Genomic DNA, 6151 nt, shown 5'->3' on the forward strand with positions numbered 1-6151 from the left:
ATGTTTAGGGGTGTGCATACCCCTGTGTCCTCCCCCCCGAAAAAAGCACTGTTTATGTTGGAAGCCGCCTAGAATGGCTGGGGCAACCAAGTAAGATGTGTGGGGTATAAATAGTACAATTATCATTATGGAATGGGACGTCCCTATTTTCATTGGAGAAATCTTGGAGGGTATGGATCACCTATGCAGCACCTAGGTGCTGGGTGCCTTTGAAAGCTACCCAGCATGTCAGTAAAGGGGAGACAAAGACAAAAATGGCCAGAGAATTGGATGCAGTTCTTACCCTTGTAAACAGTATGCAGCATTTCCAGGCACACAAAAAGTCAGAGGATATATATATATATATATATAGTGTGTGTGTGTGTGTGTGTGTGTGTGTATGAAACCTCTGACTAGATATATATATTTAAATTTCCAAAAGTTCCGCATAAAATTCCAATACATATTTTAAAAAATTATTTTATATTATCCACTTCCCACCCCATTTACCGTGATGTTTTTCTTATCCTCCACTTTTGCTGCACCCTGTCTTTCCTCTTTTTTAAGATAGTCATTAGTCATAACACAACGATCTTTCATTCTTCTGTTGCTCATAGTTAAGGGCTGCCATACAGCAGGAATTTCCCAGGATTTGTCTGTCAAAAATAGCGTCTGGCAGCCCATATCGGCAAATTTCCTTAAACAAACAAACAAAAACAGAACACTATTATAGTTCAAAACCTGCTCGGGGATTCTTCATGTTGTGGTATTTCTTCAAATAATCCAAAAAAGGCATCCATTCTTCAGAAAAAAAACCCATCGACATTAGATTCTCTTACGTTGGCTATTAGCTTTGCTGATTCAACATAGTCCATTACTTTACTTATCAATTCTTCTTTAGTGGGAATTTCTTCATCTTTCCATTTCTGGGAGTAAAGGATCCCAGCTGCTGTAGTTACGTACATAAACAACTTATCCATCTTTTTTGGAATTTCTAAAAGTCAGAGGTTTCTACGCCCCGCCCCTTTCTCTCAATTCAGGCAAGCAAGAGCCACAGACACAGTTTATGGACCTATTCCAGCCAGGCAAAAGTACCTGGGGAGGGTGTAAAGCAGGGCTGGGGAGGGGGGCCTGGGCAGAGGATGCAGCTGGCAGAAGGTCCCGAGGGACATAGAGAGAGCCCTGGAGGGCCACGTTCAGCCCCTAGGCCAGAGATTCTCCACTCCTGAAATGTTCACTTATAGGGAAAGGCTGAAGGCAGAGTACATGAAACAGTCTTGTTTCAAACTCTGTCAAAGAACATTGATCGTGAGAAAGAATGTGGGCGAGATTCATCACAGAGCGAAACTTCCAAGATTAGATTATGGTGGGGTGTTTTTTTTTCTTCTTCTCCCTTCCCCAGCCTGGCCCCAAGCGAGATGATAATATTTCTCCTTTGTAATGATTTTACCATTGGAAAAGTTCATTTTGGAAAATGTCTGGGAAAACAATAGGGCCACTTGCGGGGGGTGGGGGAAGAGATTTCTTTTTCTTTTCAGAGAATCTATCACTCGGCAGCCAAAAAAAAGAAAAGATTCGGTGGGATGCCTCCTCTTGTTCCATCCTATATCAATCTCTGTTTGATTACTGTGTTATTGAGTTGCTTGTACCTTGAGAGATTAAAAACACAGCTAGGTGAGTGAGAAAGCGAGGCACTACTGTGCGCTTTGAATATAAGTCAGACATCAAAATAGCTTTTGAAGTGCAGAATTACTGAGCCCTCACTTTGTCACCCAAGCAGATACTGCCCGAGGCAAGGAGGAGGAGAGATACTGTATTTTTCACTCTGCCGCTGTACCTCGTGTTACCTGAAGAACCATATATTTTGAGGAGTCACTGGTTCAATGCGTTTCAAAGCAGACTTCCGCCTAAGGGCTATCAGATGTGCTGTTGAAGGGAAGTGTCAGTCCACCCGCCCCCCTTCCCCAGTCCCAGCCTTTGTAGAGGAGTTACTTGATGCTAGTATTGGACTGGGCCAGGGATTTGTTAATTTAGAAGTCAGGTTGTCCTGTCTTCCTTTCCTGCTTCAAGGAAGGCTCTTGCATCCCTCCTGAACTCTGATGATATTTGATATCTGGCTCTGATTTATTATCGGAAGGGAAACCGATCTGGAATTAGACTGGCAGAAGACTGAGAAAAAGAAGAGCGCTGTTGAAGTTGCTCACTTAAAGACAACATTTCTTTGAAAAAAATAGGCACTTGTTGCAAAGAGAGAGATTTACTCATCATTTACATTGCCCTCACTCACTTCCCTTAATAGCCTTCATTCTCAGTTGCTTTCATTTGCCTTCAGCAAGATCATCATGCTGCCAGATCTTCAGCATTGCACGATTTCCTTCCCCAGGATTCCTGATTGTGATTAGATGTGGAAGAAATAAGAAGCAGCTCAGGTATAAATGGGTGCTTGATACAAGAGGTGGACCAATGCAAGCAAGGCTTGATCAGGTCAGAACTGCTAAACACCATGTATAAATCTGTTTTAAATGGATTGATTACCCATTCATCCCTATCCACATGTAGTCAACTGACTGAGGCCACATTCACACCATACATTTAAAGTACTATGATACACTTTAAACAGTCACAGATTCCCCCTCCTAAAGAGTTTCAGGACATTAAGGGAGATCCCTGTTTCCCTCACCCAGCTACAATTCCCAGAGTTCCCTCTGAAGAGGGATTGATAGTTAAACCACTCTAAGAACTGTAGCTCTGCAGGGGACAATAGGGGTCTCTTAACAACTCTCAGCACCCTTAATAAACTACAGCTCCCATAATTTTTGGGGGGAAAGCCATGATTGTTTAAAGTGGTATTGTAGCACTTTAAAGGTATGGTGTGAATCTGGCCTGACAAGATCAGGGATGGGCGAGTCCTCAGCTCAAAGGTCCTTGGGCTCTCTGTACATCACAACTGCATCCCAGCCACCCACTCTCTCGAGACCAGTCTCTCTTTTTCTCTCAGACTCTGGCATGCATCCTCCTTGAATGTTTTTGTCCACAGAAGTACACCAGCATTTTCATGTAAATCTTCCCTGACGTTGAAATGTTTGTACGCTTCTTTTGCCCTGCAAAGCATATTTCCCCTAATATTTGTATTTTCTCTAATATAATGCAGTTTGTATGTTGTCTCTGCTACAATATGCATTTTTTTATGCACACTTTACCTTGGTGTATGCATCTTTGTGTGTGTGTGTGTGTGTGTGTGTGTGTGTGTAATCACTTGGCAAGATTAAGAGAAGCACAAACTCCACAGGGTGGCTGTTTTTTCGGTTTGCACCTTGTTTTGGAAGGACTGAACGGGGTAGGTTCACCTTTGGATGAGAACTAAATTGAAATTCTCTCCCATTCCTACCTCTAGGCACTCCCAAATTGCTTGCCATTCCCAATGTTTGCTTTTCCATTGAAGCTGAGCATCCAAAAACAAAAAAACCCAAAAAACCACGGGGTGCTCCAGACCACTGGAGTAGCTTAGCAAAAGAAGCATGGAGGGACCCCCCACATTAAGGAATCCACGGCTTCACTCTGCTCTGTACAATGGAACTCATTACTGCTTGGGTCAGGTTGGTTACCTGAAGCTAATTAATATTTGTAGGCAGCTATAGGAAATGTGAATCACAGACCATCTTCTCCGTTTTAATTACAACTTGAGTGCTGAAGAATTCCTTCTGGAGATGCCTCCCACCTCCCTGCCAAACAATTTCTGACTTCTGCAGTAGTCTTATCCACAGCATCCTTAACTCATGATCTGCTGTCATTATGTTATAATTACTCTAATGCATCTTCACTCTGCAGTTCTTTCTAGTGCTTGGGGGAAAGAAAGGAAAAACCACCCAGACCAGGTAATTAGGGAATAGAGACATTAACATAAACTCTGAGTTTACTTTGCATTGCATTAATTCATCGGGCACAGGGATTTTATTTTATTTTAGTACAAGGATGCTTTAGCTCTATGAGAGGGGTGTAGCACTGGCAACCCTTGGGCCAATTCTGGCCCATAAACCTTGCTTGAGCTCCCAGCGGCCCCACCAAATAGGAATCAAGGAACCAGTAAATCCATTCTTAATGGTTTCACTCCTAAGACATCAGATGTATCTTTCCAATGTTGCAAGAGAGAGCTTGCACATTTAGAGCATGGGCCATCTCTGTGCAAGTACAACCATCCTCATGTAGAAAATTGCGTAGGGCTAAATTAGAGGCACCGGCCATCGCTTGGCAGGGGCACCTGGAGAATTCAGTTCTACAACGGGTGGCGCTGTGGGTTAAGCCACAGAGCCTAGGGTTTGCTGATCAGAAGGTCGGCGGTTCGAATCCCCGCGACGGGGTGAGCTCCCGTTGCTCGGTCCCTGCTCCTGCCAACCTAGCAGTTCGAAAGCACATCAAAGTGCAAGTAGATAAATAGGTACCGCTCCGGCGGGAAGGTAAACGGCGTTTCCATGCGCTGCTCTGGTTGGCCAGAAGCGGCTTAGTCATGATGGCCACATGACCCGGAAGCTGTATGCTGGCTCCCTCGGCCAATAAAGCGAGATGAGTGCCGCAACCCCAGAGTCGGTCATGACTGGACCTAATGGTCAGGGGTCCCTTTACCTTTAATCATAGAATCATAGAATCATAGAGTTGGAAGAGACCACAAGGGCCATCGAGTCCAATCCCCTGCCAAGCAGGAAACACCATCAGAGCATTCCTGACATATGGTTGTCAAGCCTCTGCTTAAAGACCTCCAAAGAAGGAGACTCCACCACACTCCTTGGCAGCAAATTCCACTGTCGAACTGCTCTTACTGTCAGGAAGTTCTTCCTAATGTTTTGGTGGAATCTTCTTTCTTGTAGTTTGGATCCATTGCTCCGTGTCCGCTTCTCTGGAGCAGCAGAAAACAACCTTTCTCCCTCCTCTATGTGACATCCTTTTATATATTTGAACATGGCTATCATATCACCCCTTAACCTCCTCTTCTCCAGGCTAAACATGCCCAGCTCCCTTAGCTGTTCCTCATAAGGCATCGTTTCCAGGCCTTTGACCATTTTGGTTGCCCTCATCTGGACACGCTCCAGTTTGTCAGTGTCCTTCTTGAACTGTGGTGCCCAGAACTGGACACAGTACTCCAGGTGAGGTCTGACCAGAGCAGAATACAGTGGCACTATTACTTCCCTTGATCTAGATGCTATACTCCTATAGATGCAGCCCAGAATTGCATTGGCTTTTTTAGCTGCCGCGTCACACTGTTGGCTCATGTCAAGTTTGTGGTCAACCAAGACTCCTAGATCCTTTTCACATGTACTGCTCTCAAGCCAGGTGTCACCCATCTTGTATTTGTGCCTCTCATTTTTTTTGCCCAAGTGCAATACTTTACATTTCTCCCTGTTAAAATTCATCTTGTTTGTTTTGGCCCAGTTCTCTAATCTGTCAAGGTCGTTTTGAAGTGTGATCCTGTCCTCTGGGGTGTTAGCCACCCCTCCCAGTTTGGTGTCATCTGCAAATTTGATCAGGATGCCCTTGAGTCCATCATCCAAGTCGTTGATAAAGATGTTGAATAAGACCGGGATAAAGATGTTGAATAAGACCGGGATGGCCAACAACTAGGATGACGGAAAGCCCATTGACTCCAGTGTCAACTAGTTATCCATGGGAAGCCTGCATGCAGGTTAAAAGTCCAGCAACATCTGGAAGACCATAGGTTCCTCATTCCTGGACTGGGTTTACATTGGAAGAACTCCATTATAAGGCTATGTAGATACGCCAATTCCCATACGAGGAAAATGTGGGTCTTTTTAGCTTTGAGAAAAGGTGAGTAAGAGATAACACAACAGACATGTATGAAATTATGCATGGCATGGAGAAAGGTTTTCCTCTCCCCCTCATATAACACTAGAGGTAGCGAACATCCAAGGAAGCTGAATATTGGAAAATCCAGGGCACATAAAAGAAAGCACTTCTTTATGTAGCACAGAGCTAACTATGGAACTCACTTCCACAGAAGGCAGTAATGGCCACCAACTTGGGCAGCTTCAAAAAATGGGATTGGCATATTTATGGAGGATACGTCTATCAATGGCTACTAGTCACAATGGCTGTGTTCTATCTCCACAATCAGAGGCAGGAATACTTCTGAATACCAGTTGCTGGAAACCACAGGACTGGA

The sequence above is a fragment of the Podarcis pityusensis genome (assembly GCF_964106645.2).
Source record: "Podarcis pityusensis genome assembly, chromosome: 8".
In the NCBI taxonomy this organism is placed as follows: Eukaryota; Metazoa; Chordata; class Lepidosauria; order Squamata; family Lacertidae; genus Podarcis; species Podarcis pityusensis.